Source organism: Mustela putorius, unplaced genomic scaffold, assembly GCF_011764305.1.
Source record: "Mustela putorius furo isolate JIRA1106 unplaced genomic scaffold, ASM1176430v1.1 tig00003896_pilon_pilon_pilon, whole genome shotgun sequence".
Lineage (NCBI taxonomy): Eukaryota > Metazoa > Chordata > Mammalia > Carnivora > Mustelidae > Mustela > Mustela putorius.
The window spans coordinates 14,724,068-14,740,816 of NW_025422045.1; the positions used below are offsets into that span (position 1 = coordinate 14,724,068).

Consider the following 16,749-nt stretch of genomic DNA (forward strand, 5'->3'; position numbering starts at 1 on the left):
TCAACTGAACACATGACATTTTTATACCTTGCACTCAAAATGTATAAGCAAACTGAGCTTTTGATACTTTCAACTTAATTATACTTTTCCATATATTGACATAGTAAAAAGAAATGTGTTTTGCAACACAGATTTTACCTCATTAATATATATTTGTTAGCTTATCTTTTCTTTCTGTATTGAATATTTTGGTAATTTATAATTTGGTTATATATATAGTTGATGCCTGAACAACATGGGTTTGAACTGTAGGTCCACTTATATGTGGATTTTTTTTTAATAAATACAGTATAATACTGTAAGTGTATTTTTCTCTTCCTAACAATTTTCTTAATATTTTTCTTGACCTTTATTTTAAGAATATATTATATAATATATATATAACATATAAAATATGTGCTAATTGATTGTTCATGTTCTCAGTAAGGCTTCCAATCAACAGTAGGCTATTAGTAGCTAAATTTGGGGACAGCTGAAAGTTATACTTGGATTTTCTACTTTGTGGAGAGTTGGTATCTCTAACACATGCATTGTTCAAGGATCAAGTGTATTTGGTTATGTATCATCCTTCTCATCTCAATTTTTCTATTTTCCTCTAGATGATTTAATATGCATTTATACTCATTATAAAGCATTTTCTAGATATTTATCGTTATCAGCAGCATCTGCAGACCTTCCTTGAAGTACGATGGAGTTGCCTCCTGACAAACCCACTGTAAGCTGAAAATGCATTTAATACATCTAATCTATTGAACATCATAGCTTAGCCTAGACTACCTTAAATATTCTTAGAACACTTACATTAGCCTATAACTGTGAAAAACCATTTAACAGAAAGCCCATTTTAGGATTAGCCTACAACTGGGAAAAATCATCTAACACAAAGCCCATTTCATAATAAAGTATTCAAATCTCAAGTAATTTATTGAATACTCTGCTGAAAGTGAACAATAGAATTCTTGTATGGATATCAAATGGTAGTAAGTATATTGGTTGTTTATCCTCATATTATTTGGCTGACTGGGAACTGTGGGTGCCCAGCATCATGCAACAATATCATACCACGTATCATTAGCCCAGGACATGATCAAAATTCAAAATTCAAAGTACAGATTCTACTGAATGCTTATCACTTTCACATCATCAAAAAGTCAAAAAAGTTGTAAGTCAAACCATCATAAGTTGAGAAATGTCTATGTATCTTTTTTCCAAGTTTACTTATTTTAAGTAGAAATAATTGGTTATAATGAATTCCTCATTATTCACAGAAAAAGTTTAAAAGTTCCATGTGTACCTAAAGTATGCCGATACGCAAAGTGACCAAAATTATTTGATGACCAAATTTGAAATCTATCCTTTCATATTTTTTAAACCCAGAAGAGGGAAAGTAAAATTTGTGTATATCTAATAATAAATATTTAAAAATCTCTTATTAGTATTTCATTCATTAGCCAAATTTTTCTTATGTACTTCTCCCTGTGATTTACATCATGAAAAAGGCCTTGTAACAGGAAGACTAAATGTATTCTAACACTGAAGAAAATAATTGCTTAACATAAAAAAGAAATTTCGTAATTGTCTTCATTCTGGATTCAGTATTTCACTTGTAATACATAAGTTAGTGGCTATATGCATAGAATTTAACTCTGCATGCTAAATCCTAGTGCAGAGTTTCAGATATAGACACACAGTCTTTTTAGACCATGATAATGCTTATAAACGTTAGGTTTCTTAGAAATTCAGACTTTTTGGTTCATTCATACAATGTCAAATATGATAATGATCTTTTATACTTGAGTACTTTTTGTATATTTTTACACAGTGTCAAAAATTTTAAAAATACACAATAAACATTAATGCAGTCATGATGTTTTTGATACCATTTTTTTCTTTTTAACTCTACCTTGCTGGTGAAAATGGAGGGTACTGATAGCACTCTTAAAAAATCAAGTCATTTTGCTGCTCTGATCATCAACTGGGGAGAAAGGTTATGGCACAAGGGGAAAATTGAGAAGAGGGGGAATAAGAACAGCAGCAGCAGGAGGAGGGAAATTAGAATTTAATGAGTGACTATTTGACTTGCTCAATTCTTTGTACTGCCAGAGACACATTCTTCCACTTTCAGAATCTTCGCTATTAGATCTACTTGGGTTTTGAATGATCAGGCATAACCTATCACATCAAGTTTGACCAAAAAACCCTAAAGTCATAAAGTTAAAAAAAAAAGATTGATAAATCTGATAACATAATTTTCCACAGAGGTTTTGTTTTGTTGTTGTTGTTTTAAAAGCCTATTATAAAGTTAAAAATAAAACTATGTGAAAAGCAGGATTACTTGCAGGGGTTATATTTTTAATTTGTAAAGAACTCTTTGAAGCCAGTAAGTGCATGCCCACAAGGCAGGTGAGAAATTAGCAAAGTATATGAATAGGGAATTAATTACTAATGTAATGAAAATGATTCTTGGACATATTAATAAACAAATAAACAGTAAAACTATCTTATGAAAAAATACAAGTGTAAGTATAGCAAAATTCTTTTGTTTACCTATGTGATTGGCAAAGATCCAAGAGTCTGATAGTGTAACATAGACAAGACCAATAAAAACATGAACCTCAAATCTCAAACGCTCCCAAGAAAAAAGAAACCTCAAGTATTGTTATTAAATCTATAAATTGGTAAAATATATGAAGGAAAATATAAATATCTATTAAAATTTAAAACTTTGAATTGGTAATTATGCTTCTAGCATTTTATCTTACAGATATACACACACACATGTAAAAGCAAATATGGACTTAGTATGTATTACAAGCACTGATTTTAAGAACAAAATATTTTATTTTTTATTTATTTTTTAGGTTTTATTTATTTATTTGACAGAGAGAGATCACAAGCAGGCAGAGATGCAGGCAGAGAGAGAGGGAGAGGGGGAAGCAGCCTCCCTGCTGAGCAGAGAGCCTGATGTAGGGCTCGAGCCCAGAACCTCGGGATCATGACCTGAGCAGAAGGCAGAGGCTTAACCTGCTGAGCCACCCAGGTGCCCCAAGAACAAAATATTTTAAAAATCTAAATATAAAAATCTAAATGTCAATCAATGTAGACTTCTAAAATATATTATTGGTATATCAATAAAATAGAATGTTGCCCAGCTATTAAAAATAACTAGAGACCATCTTATGCTGTATTCTAGTTATAAGGAAAAGGAAGGAGTGGCCCAGATTAAAGGAGGGCTAGAGAGCACTTCATCATGGACTTTTGGCATAGGAAGTGTTGTTAGATATAATTTAACCCAGACTCTTTATTTTTCACTAAGGAAATTCAAGCCCAGAGAATATAAATGACCTCCAAACAATTTAATAACAGATATCTAGATATGGGTGCATAAGTATTTATGTAATGATTGTTTAATGACTTTTTCCCCTTGTAATGCAATAGATTGAGTTTTGTGCTTAGATTGTATAGTCCAAGAAAAATACACTCTCATAAGCTAATATAGCTCTGATCCAGGTGGTATTCCTCCCTTAAATACTCTTGGGGGAAGAATAAGAGTCAACCAACACCCATCATGATTGGTTTCATTCTCCTTAGCATATATTCAGTCACATCCTTCATATTGACCAAAACAATGCTTTAGTTTTGATAAGAAATGTAGAATGGATCTAAACTAACAGTGGCTACGTTTTTGCATGTCTAGTAAGTGCCAACAACTGCCAGTGTCACATTTGATCACAGTAGTATTATATGGTAGGCAGTGTTATATTTTATCTATACTTTATAGATGATAAAACTGAGGCTAAGTGAGAGGCAATATTTTAATATCTGTATACCTAACAGCCACTTCCTATGCATTATAACAACATAAGTAAAAGGCTTGAAGTTGAGACCTTGCCCTCTTCCCTTAATTATTTCTAAAGACTTGATCTGAGATCAACAAAATTGTAGCAGCAATTAGAAATCTATAAACCAGAAAGGGGCTCTGAAAGCTAAAATAGATATCGTAAAGTCTAAACACTATATTCTTTACTAGAAGAGGTATCTTAAGTTGTCAGTCTGTTACCAAGTTTAAATATTTAAATTGTTAAAGACATTTTGTTAAAAATTCAAGTAAGACAAAATATTACAAAGCAAAGGTACTGCCTCCACTCCACTCCATACCATTTTCAGAAGTAACTGCCAAAATTTTTACACTATCCTTCAAGAGGTTTACCATGGATTTTTGTGTCCATTCATTTATATGCAACATACAAAATCAGTTTTTTGTGCGTTTTTTTCCTTCTTGTGTAAATGGAAGAGTATTTTCTTTCTGTTTGTTGCTTAACAGTGTGCCTTAGAAATATTTCTATGGCCAATTATAGATCTGCACACATCTTTTTAAATCCTCCAAAGTATTCTATAATTTATTGATCTACTCCCTTATTTACAGACATTTATTTTTTCCTTTTCTTTTTGTCATTGCAAACACTGCTACAGTGGACATAGAATATATGCAAAGATATGTGCACTTTAAATCTTATTAGCCACTATCAAATCACCCCCTCAATGAAGTACACCAATTTATACACCCAGCAGTAGCATAATAAGGCACCCATTGCCTCCCATTCCTGCCAAAATTAAATACTGCAATTGTGATAACCAATCTCCAATGATCTGAATATCCTGGCTTTCATGTTTTCTTTTGTCCCTTCCATACCAAGTTAGAGCCGACTTGTGTGTCCCACAGAATATGGTAAATTAACCACAAGGAGGTATTTCTGAGATCTGATCACAGAAAACTTTTTTGTTTTTACACTGCTTACTCTGGAGGAAGTCACTTACTATATCATGGGGACACTCAAGTAAGTCTATGGAGAGGAATGGAGGCCTCTTTCCAAGCTCCAGCACCAACTCCCAGCCAGAGAAGTGTATCATTCAGTCCCAGCCAAGCCTTTCATTGTAAATTTATGAAAATGAGTCACCCTAAGCTGGAACTGCCCAGTCAAACCATTACTGAATTCTTAGCACACAGAAACCATAAAAGATAATAAGTATTTTTTTAATTGAAATGTAACTGGCAAAAAATATTACATTAACTTCAGGTGTACAACATGGTGAACAACTCTGTTATGGTATGCTCACTAGTAGTGTAGCTACCCCCTATAACCATACAGTGCTATTACAATACTATTTACTATACTACAGATGCTGTACCTTTTATCCCCATGACTTACTCATTCCATAACCAGAATCCTGTACCTCCTACACCCCTTCACTCATTATGCACATCGCCTCACCTCATCCGCCTCTGGCAACCATCAGTTTGTTCTTTGTATTCATTAATATGTTTCTGCTTTTTGTTTAATCATTTACTTTTTTAGACTCCACATGTAAGTGAAATCATATAGTATTTGTCTTTCTTTTATTGCACTTAGCACAATACCCTCTACATCCATCCATGTTGTTGCAAATGGCAATATTTTTTTCAGAAAAAAAAAGTACTACAGCATTATATATGTACAAATAGGAAATATATCCACAAAGTATTATTTATCAGAAAAATCAGCATGTAGAGTCATGGACAAAGAGTGTTACCATTTGTGCTTAATGATATAAATGTAGGAGATGTTATATATTTATGTTTTTTATAAATTATCTCTATCTATCTATAAATTATCTTTGGAAATATCAATGAAACTCATAAAGGATGCTGCTTTTTAAGAGAGAAAATGGATTCCCTGCAATGGGATATGAGGGTTGGACAGATATAACTGAACAGATTCAGAGGTATTTAAAGATAAGCCTATCGATTGGTGGCATTTGAAGGTAAGTGAGAATCAACATTGTCTCTCAGATTTCTTGCTTAGGGAACTAGCAGGAAGATATACACTTCAAGAGGAGTTTATTCACTAATTTTTAAAATATTCATTATGTATAAAATATGGGGAAGATGACGATTAAGTATTGTACATAATGGACTTGAAGTGGATATACTCAGTATGTAATCAGATATGCAATACAGAGAAAACATCCTATTTTATATCATAACTATTTCCAGCACCTTCTTCTCACATTGGGATGATATAATTACCAAAAGCCTTTTATTTAGTGAAGTACCTTGGCAGGCCACTTTTCTGCAAGTTTTTCTAAGTTTTGAGCAGGCAGCTAAAATAAAAGATAAATGGGAATAGTTTTAATGGAATGAAGAAATCCGAGATAATTTTAGAATACGTCAAGAAGTATACAAATTAAGGTCACAAAAGGAAATAGAAAGCACACTTGGAAGAGATTTTTAATATAACATACAATATAGAGAAGTCCTGGCAGAATTCAATGAGGAATTCAGGAACTAGCAGTAGGAACTTTTGCCACCCTTAGCCTGAAGCACAAAAGAGGGGGATGAAACTAGTAAGAGCTGGAGCCATAAAGGGGACAATAGGATATTGAGTAGTCAAGGATATAATTACTGCTAGAATTTTAGTGATGTGGCAAGAAGTAGAAAAAAATGGTATCAAACCGTTCCAAAATTTATTGATTGAAAATAACAAGCATTTTAAAAATAAACAAATAAAACAGCAAGCATTTTATATTAGTTCACAAACCCAGTGGATTCTTTCTCTGGTATGGGTCAGCATATATAATCTCTGCTATGTTGTCTGGTAAGTCTGGAAATTGGAAGATCAACAATGACCTCATTCACACATTTGGTGGTTGGCAAGTTGGCAGTAGGAGCTAGCTGACTATCAGCCAAAGGCACCTCAGTTTTCTCTACATGGCCTTTCATTTGTGAGATGCAATGCAGCCTCCTGGACAGAACAAGACACATGGCCAAGTCCAGAATTGGTTTAGAATAGTACTCAGAATAAAAAGGAAGCAACTATTGACTTAGGAATGAATCTCAAAGGCATTATGTTGGGTTAAAAAAAAAAAAAACAGCATATAGAGGAAACACATATGATCCCATTTATGTGATATACTCAAAACAACAAAGCTTTATAGCAGTTCTTAAAAATAAAAAGTAACCATCTCACGGGCAATTACCTATTCAGCTATTCACTGAATCAATACGATTATTTGGGCATTTACCATTTGCTAAGTTATGTGCCAAGTTTAACAGTGGTCTGAGAGATTTGGTTCTTGCACACATGGAGCCTATAATCTTGGGGTCGAGAGGACAAACAACAACATGTACACAAACAAACGTAAGTGAAAATTAAAACTGTAATGAGTGTTATGAGGGTAGCAAATAATGTTGCAAGATGAAAAAAAATCAAAATTAGGAGGAGTATATAGAGAGGGAAGGGTATGCAGATAAATCTGCTCTGTAGAATGATATTTCATCTGATACTTTAAAAATGAGGACACAGCGGTACCTGGGTGGCTCAGTTGGCTAAGTGTCTGCGTTCAACTCAGATCATGATCTCAGGGTCCTGAAACTGAGTCTCATATTGGGCTCCCTGCTCATTGGGGAGCCTGCTTCCCCCTCTCCCTCTGCTGCCCCCCACTTGTGCTCTCTTGCTCACGTTCTCTAATTAATACACATTTTTTAAAAAATGAGGATATAGAACATGAAGAGCCAGAGAAAAAATATTCAGATAGAAGAAAGAGAAAGCAAAACTAACTGATATGAAAAGGAGTATTCCAGGAAATGAAAGCATGGGTTTAGTGACTGAGCAGAGTGAGAAAACATGAGGTGAGGTTAACATGTGAAATGTAAAATGACACGCACTCGGCAAGGGCACTGATTTTATTTCTAGAGCAATGGAATGCATTCACCATTTTAAAGTTGTATGACCAATTCTGTTTTTATTTTTAAAGATCACTCTAGAGGAATGACTGGAAAATGTCAATGGTACAAGGCAGAGACTATTAGAAGCCCTTTGAGACACTTAATGGGAAAAGAAAATAAAGATTTAGACAGTGAGTTAAGATGGAAATAATTCGATAAATTGGGAATATTTGGGGGGAAGGTAAAGCAGGGTTTAGAAAGGGAATAAGGAAAAGGAAGGAGCTAAATATTTGACTAGAATCACAGGACATAATTGCCATTAGCTGGCATGAGGCAGAGTAAAGGACAAATAGGTTTGGAAACAGAAAACTGAAATACCTATGAGACATTGAAGAGAAGATGTCAAGAAGGAATTTAGTCTACTAGTCAAGAACTCAGAGAAGTCAAGGCTCTTCAGACTCATCAAATTTTCTGGGCATTTATTCTGTTTCTCAACATTAACTATTTTCTTTCTGTCACCTGCTCTTCTCTGTAGACCTTTTCAGCCCTTCTAACTGCTCTAAGGTATCTTTCCACAGTGTCCAAAAGGAAGACAGGTGTACAGTTCTACCCACTTATGTCAAACTAAGCTTTCTTTCTGATTCTATTGTATCAATGACAACTGAAAAATTTTGGGGTTTTGGTGGCATACTGTATAGCATGGAGTTTAAAAAAACTTTATCATAAATATTTCTGTGAAAAGAAAGAAGTGAAGGATTAGAGAAAACAAAATTCCAATTCTCTTAGGCCCATTGTCAGATTTACATTTTCCAGAACTTGTGACCTAGTACTTATGGGCACAGTCACTCTAAACAGTGGAAAGCCACATGGAAAGGGGATCCTAGGTGGCTCAGTTGGTTAAGTGTCCAACTCCTGGTTTCAGGTCAGGTCATGACTGTCAAGCTATGTTGGGGGCTCCATGCTGGCATGGATTCTGCTCTTGATTCTTTCTTTCCCTCTCCTTCTTCCTCTGCCCCACCCCCACCCCCTTTCCTGGAAAAAAAAATGTATAGAAAAAGGAAGCCACATGGAGGGAGAAAGATTATTAAATGAGAGTGAATGTAGCTGCTGCAAGCTTCTGGGTCACTAAATGTCCCCCTTGTGATATATGCCTCATGTGTAATTATGGGCAACACTTTAAAAATCCGTTCCATTTTGTTTTTGGGAAAAGCAACTGAAATTGTGTTAATAACTCCCACTGCAAGATGATTTCACTTCACAAAGGAAGTTCTTTAATTAGCTATTGCAATTCATGGTAGTGGTTATCCAAGATGTATGCGTGTGTGGTATGATACTTAAATATTTGGTTTTGGAGGCTTTGTGACTCAGTCTTTATAAAAATGTTTGGAGGTTTCCCTTCTTCAACCTGTTATTACTCCCCTAGAATTTCTCTCATAATTGGTATGTGGAAGATAATCACATCAGGTAAAAAATTTAGTTCACATGACATCATTCAGAAAGTTAAAGGGATTCTGGGTTAAAGTGATCACTAGAATTAAGAGAACATAGGCTCTTGAGCATAAGAATTTGGAGTCTGTTTATGAGATTCTAAATCAAACACAGTATCGAACCATCTGATTATTTTTACTACTAACACAGGTGATGGATTGAGACGCCCAGGTAAGGTGAGCATACTGATACATAAATCTGAAAGAATAGAGATGAGGATAGAGAATAGAATGGGACACAAAACTGTCATTGTAATGACCAGGCAGACTTCCTCTGATAGATTCTCAGTGATCAGGCCTCTAATTAAGTGACATACAGGTGTGTTTTGAATACACAAACCCCTGCTGTCTGGCTATGCCCTGTGACACTAACTTTACTGCTAGGATTTAGCTGTTTCTACTGTGTAGGGTAATAATAGTATTTCCTTTGGAGCACTGTTGTAAGAAGAAATGAGATAATGGATGAAGTGCTTAGCATGGTGCTTTGTATGAAGTTGACTAAGAAAATTCTGGTTGATATGATTAACAGATGCTCTTTCCTCCCAGCATTTTACAAGTACAGAATGCTATATATATATATATATATATATATAGAGAGAGAGAGAGAGAGAGAGAGATAGAACATTTTCCAGCTTCTATTCTTTTGCACTCTCTTGTACGGTATATATTTATGGAATTATTAGTCATGTAATAATGTAAGGCAACTAAATCAAGTCCGACATATCCAAAAACCTTTATCCAATTTAATTACTTATATACAGAGACAAGAAGATAATTTCCTTGTATAAATATGGTTATATTTATTGTGAAGTTATCTTCTTTCTCCTCCATGTCTTTCATCAGCTCTTTTGTATCTCACAGGATGATATATGCCTCATTATTTTTTGGTCTTTTAAAATCTCCTAGATTATTAATCTGCTCAGAACCAGGTATTTTTCTGTTTAGATTGACTTTACCAAGTAGAGGTAAAACTTTATTATCTGATTTTTAATACAATATTATGCCCACTCAACTATAAGTTACCACTTCATAGTTTACATATCTCTTTTAAATGTATGCTGCAACAAAGTTCAGAGTTGTGGTGAACGGCACAAAGGCATGAATCCTCTCTGTTGTGATCATTATTATATCTGCAGTCCTATAGAATGCTTGACATGTATCAATGCTTGACATGCTCAATAATTGAGAATTAATGAACAAACACTATTACAAAGAGTTAGTGTGGAGCCAGGAACTAAGTCCAGATTTTCTGATCTCAAACAAGTGCTATTAATATTTTACTGTAGAAATTTTCACACTCTGTCTTCCTATGAAGACTGGCTGATATCATAACTGTGAATAAAAATATGATTATCTCTTAATATGGAAAAAATCCATTTAGGATGGTTTTAGAGAAATTCTGCCTATAAATCTAGAACTAAACCAAGTCAATTCAATACAACTAACAAGACATAAACAGGGATGGCTTAAGATCAGAAAACTTTGTTTTAATACATTTTTAAAGATTTTATTTATTTATTTGTCAGGGAGAGAGAGAGAGAGAGAGAGAGAGAGAGAGAGAGTGAGCGCACAAGCAGGCAGAGTGGCAGGCAGAGGCAGAGAGAGAAGGAGGTTCCCCGCCAAGCAGAGAACATGATGCAGGGCTTGATCCCAGGACCCTGGGATCACGACCTCAGCAAAAGGCAGCCACTTAATCAACTGAGCCACTCAGGCATCCCTTTATTTTAATACATTTCTCACTTGGCAACCTCTTGTCAGGTGTTTATACACAGAGAAATGATACAGAAAAGTTTCAATAGGCATACGAGTCTATGGGTGTATTATTAAAACAGTAATTAACAAGTTTTACATTATTTTTTATATTTATATTTTAAATGGACTCAATATTTGAAAGCCATGCCATAAATAAATAAATAAATAATCTAACTAGTTGTCACTAAATGTTACACAGGGAGGTCTTCCCAGCTTGATATTTGGGTATGAGCTTCATTTGAAAGGATTTGTCCTGGAAAGCTCAGACCATTTCAATTTTATTTTGAATGATAAAATTAGTATATTCATTCAAGACTATATAAAACTGCCTTTCAAATCTGCTTATAGGTTACATATATATGAAGATATAAAATTTGTAAAGCAATTTTTGTAATATCCACATTTCATTCTAGAAAATAAAAAGTTTAGTTTAAAATGCATGTCCTTATTGTAAGACTGAATTTATAGTTCCTGAAAACTGTAGATGTATTTAAGCCTATCAAGTAGAATATTGTGTAGAAAAGATAATTATGCATTTGTCAATTCCATAATAAAGTTAAAAGCCAATGTCCCATTCATTTAATTTCTAATAAAACTGACAAAATTATACTGACATTTCCCAAGAGAATGCTTATTTCATCTAAATAAGTTCTTGCACATTCTTGCTATCCTGCTCTTAGTATCAAGGCTTGCTCTTAGTTTCCCACAATCTTTGAGAAAATATAACCCACCTAGTGAAGCTTTTTTCTGACCACCTGGTTAGTCCATATATCTTTGTTCTGCTTAGTTTTTTCCATAGCACTTGTCAAAAACTGACATAAATGTATATGTTATTTATTTTTAATAGCTTCTCTCATCCCTTCTACCCCCTTTAGAACACCAGCTACATGAAGGTTGAACACTTTTTCTTTTCTTTTCTTTTTTCATTGCTTTGTCTCCAGAGTCTATAAAAGCTCACGGTACAGAGAAGGCAACCTATAGTATTTGTTGAATGAATTAATTACATCAATTACTCTATTAGGTAGGTTTTGGAAAAATACTTTTGTTATTGTGATAGTAACATCATTAGAGAAAGAAGAGGTTATAAATTCAGCAGCAAACATAAGTAGTACAAATATAAATTTAATCAGCAAGCATGCTAATTAAAATTGCTTTCAGTCTCATATTTGATGAACAGGTAGCTAGTCAGACTATTTTTAGTACTGAATTAAACTATTCTAAAAGAAAAATCACATTGAAAAAAGTAAATAGTACAGCTGTGATACTAAAAGACTATTGGTTTGCCTGTTTATCCATTTTTTTTTTTTTTCTCAGTCTGATTTATTTCACATAGCATAATTCCCTCTTATGCCCATGCATATTGTCACAAATGGCATGATTTCATCCTATTTGTGGCTGAGTAATATTCCATTGTGTGTGGTGTGTGTGTGTGTGTGTGTACCATCTTCTTTATCAATTCTTCTGTTGATGGATAATTTTTTCACTGAAATTTTATTTATTTGGTTATCAGTGAGGTTGATCATTTCTTCAAATGGTTATTGGCTATTTGTAGTTCTCCTTCTGTGATACTTGTTTGCATCCATTTCCCATTTTAAAAATAATAATTATTTTTGATTTAAAAGAATTTATGCTTCTGAGGTTCTGGGAAGATAATTTTTCACTGCTAAATCACAAAGTTCATTGCTATAAAACTTAATTGTTTTAATATAGAATAGTGAATGCAATCTGTTGCTCACACTAATTTGACTTGCTACAAATTAACTTTTTTCTCTCTTATAACTGCAGATATCTCAAATACATGGCCACATCACACTCCTTTCTCTGTTATCATTTACTAAAGCAAATATATAAGCATTCTCTTGGCCTACCTTTTCTCTCCCTTCACGATTCTGTAAAGGACACCAGGCTCATTTTTTGCAATTTATAATCTGAATGCGTAAGTAAAATGTTTGTGTCTTTAAAGGTATTACGGGGATCTTGCACACGTCTACAAAAACACTTTACAACACAAAGGCAAATACTCAACTTCCTCCTTCCTTCCATCTTGACTTATGTGTTAGATAACTAGCTCTGTTTTATCCTCCCTCCTTCTTCCTCTCTCTCTCCCCCTCATGCCAGTTCATTAAGTGCAAAAGTAAAGAACAATTCATATACTATGTAAATAATCACAGGGAACATAACAATTCCTAATAGTAATGTGAATAATCATTGTCCTATAATCTCACTATATTATTTTTATAATTATTAGAACTGAAGCATCTACTCCATTTGCAAAGTTGTAAAATGCTTATCCTTATCCTTTTTTTAATTTTTAAAAAATTTTTAATAAACACATAATGTATTTTTTGCCCCAGGGGTACAGGTCTGTGAATCTCCATGTTTCCTTATCCTTTTTAATTATCTGTGTTTCTTGCAGATAATTTCAGCAGCCCAGAGTCAGTTAATGGATGGAGCAATAAATCAGTGGTTACTGAATTCATTTTGTTAAGGCTTTCTAGTTCTCGGGACATCCAACTCTTCTTTTTCTTTAACTTTTCGGTGTTTTATGGAGCTCCAGTGTTGGGAAACATCCTTATCATCCTCACAGTAATTATAGACTCTCGCTTACATTCCCCAATGTATTTTTTTGTAAAAGATTTTATTTATTTATTTGATAGACAGAGATCACAAGTAGGCAGAGAGGCAGGCAGAGAGAGAGGGGGAAGCAGGCTTCGGAGCAGAGAGCCTGATGTGGGGCTCGATCCCAGAACCCAGAGATCACAACGTGAGCTGAAGGCAGGGGCTTAACCCACTGAACCACCCAGGCGCCACCCCCCCACACCGGCCAATGTATTTTCTTCTTAGCAATCTCTCCTTTATTGATGCGTGTCAGGCTACATTTGCCACTCCCAAAATGATTGCAGACTTCCTCAATGAACACAAGACCATCACCTTCCAGGGATGCATGTCACAAATATTTTTCTTGCATATTTTTGGGGGTAGTGAGATGGTGCTTCTTGTTGCCATGGCCTATGATAGATACATTGCTATATGCAAACCTCTGCACTACATGACCATCATGAGCCCAAGGGTGTGCACTATTTTAATGGGGGTCTCCTGGACCACTGGCATTCACTGTCAATCTTCCTTTCTGTGCACCCAATAAGGTAGATAATTTCTTTTGTGACCTTCCCCTTGAGATCAAGCTTGCCTGCTTAGACACATATGTTTTAGAGATCCTGGTGCTCACCAATAGTGGCCTGCTCTCGCTTATCTGCTTCCTCCTTTTGCTCATTTCTTACATTATTATCCTTGCTACTGTCCACCACCAAGCCTCTGGTGGCATGTCCAAGGCGTTTTCCATCCTGTCTGCCCACATTACTGTTTTGGTTCTGTTCTTTGGTCCATTAATCTTCATTTATATTCGGCCCTTGGAAAGCTTCCCAACTGATAAATTTATTTCTGTGTTTTTTTACTGTCCTTACTCCTGTCCATAACCCCATGATCTACACATTGAGGAATAAAGATGTAAAGGAAGCCATGGAAAATCTAAGGAACTGACATGTGGGTTCCAAGGAAGTCTTTTAGATAACTGTGAAGCTGTAACACAAATCCATACTTAATGTCCTTTGCAAAGCGTGTATGCTTTTATTATTGTGTTTCTGTCACAATTAGTCTTTTGCTACTAGAGGACCTTCATCTGGTGATCTAAAGCTGGTAAATGCAGTGCAAAATCTCATATGACACTAGTTCTAATACTCTAAGGCTCATCTCATCTTCCCTGAAACAATCAACTATATATATTAAAATTCCTAAGTAGTTTTTTCCCCCTTATATAGGCATTATTTTAAAAAGCATCCTGTAGCACTTATTTTTCTCAAATTTTAAATGCAACTTGAGGAGGATCCTACCATATCATGGAAAGAATAGGAGAAAGAAGGTGAGCATGATTGATTCAGTCCATTATTAGTCACAGAATCATCACTGCATCACTGATTCCATGCCATGAGGAGTTTACTCAATTTATGTCATCTTTAAGTTCAAATCTGTGGTTTTTGAAGTGAAGATATGATTATGGTTTTGTTTTTACGAGTTAGAACAGATTGTAACAGACCATTATTGTTCTAGTTCTTACCATATGTGTCCATTTGCCAAAAATTTAACAGGCTAGCATATGCAGTGAGTGCCCTAAGGAGAATACAAGCACACAGAGCATTAATCTCCAGGTAAATTCTACTGTTGTTTCATACAAAGAAGGCAATTTGGAGGATAGAATAGGAAGCCAGTGGAAAACTAGATGGTCCAGATCTAGGTCTCAGATTTTTATGAGTCCTTGTACTCTGTAGTTTTCATATTTAGTTTTCCATGTTTGAGGTTACTTCATTGGATTTTACCTAAATAAACTGACACTGATCAAAAACAGTTTGTAAGAATATTAAAATAAGTGGTTACAGGTATTACAAAAGAGGCAAAAGTCATAATCCCATGTTCAATAAAAGCTTTCAAATCAATCAAGATAGCTATAAAAATGTTTGTTAGCAATTAGGTAATAAAGGCAAGTAGGATATAATAGACATAAAACATATACTGAGTTAATCTCAGTGTGTTAAAGTTCAGTTCAGTTTTGTATAACTTAAAGCATCCCCCTGCAATTTTTTAAATTAAGCATGCCAGGTATTATGGACACATAAAGATTAAGGAACATTTCCAGCCTCATGGAAATGACTGAATATTAACAAAGCAGAGGTCCACAGAAGTTTTGAATGACAAAGGACTTATTCTGTATAAGGGTTATAGAATGATACAGCTAGGATAGGAGATTTAGCTGGCCAGTCACGAAAACACCTCATAATTGACATTAACTTAATGAATTGTCTTAGTGGCTCCTCTTATTTATCTATACATTCAGGACTACATACAATCTTTTTGTAGGTGTGTTAATGTTTCTCACCAGTTTAAAATTAAGACATACCCTTCCAGGAATCATTCTAATCAAGAGCTGGCATATGTTTTCCTATCCATTATGTGTGCTTAGAGAACTTAACTCTCAAATGACAACCTTATTTCATTATCTAAAAGGTTAAGAGTCAAATATCACAAGCAAATTTAAAGAAAAATACACAGGGGTGCCTGGGTGGCTCAGTCAGTTAAGTGTCTGCTCTTGGCTCAGGTCATGATCCTGGGATCAAGCCCTCCATCAGGCTCCTTGCTCAGTGGGGAGTCTGCTTTTCTCTCCCCCTCTGTCCCAGTCCCCCCACTCATGCTCTCTTTCTCTCTCAAATAAATAAATAACAATCTTTTAAAAAAGAAAAATATACAAATGGCAAACATAAACAGAAAAAAATACTCAATCTAACAGGTAATAAAATATGAATTAAGACTAGAGAGATGTGCCATATCCCCTATTACACTGTAAGGGTAAAAGAATAATACTAAATAGTACTGAAAATTTGGAAATATAGAAGTTCTATTTGGTCAAAAATTACTGAACAATTTTTAGAAAGCAATTTGGTATCTTTACCAAAATATGCTTATATTCAAGATCCAGTAGTTTTACTTCTAGGGGGTCCTTCTCTTGAGTAATTTATCTTATTCTCAAGCACACAATTTGATATGTTTATGTTGGGCATCATGAACTCTAGGAAATAGAATCCCCATGAAGACTTTGTTAAGGCAAGTCATAAATAAGAAGATAATTTGTAACTCCTCTCATGCATAAGAGTGCCATCTGAAAACAGAGTCAGCTCCTTTTACCCTTATTGGAAGAACATTCCTCCACTCATTCAATGAAGCCAGAATAACCTCGTTTCCAGAATTTTACAAGTA

General features: G+C 34.6%; 1 pseudogene; it reads left to right on the forward strand.

The window, feature by feature from the left end:
- Positions 1-12,876: 12,876 nt before the first annotated feature.
- LOC101670036 lies at positions 12,877-14,484 on the forward strand (annotated as a pseudogene).
- The last annotated feature ends 2,265 nt before the right edge of the window (positions 14,485-16,749 follow it).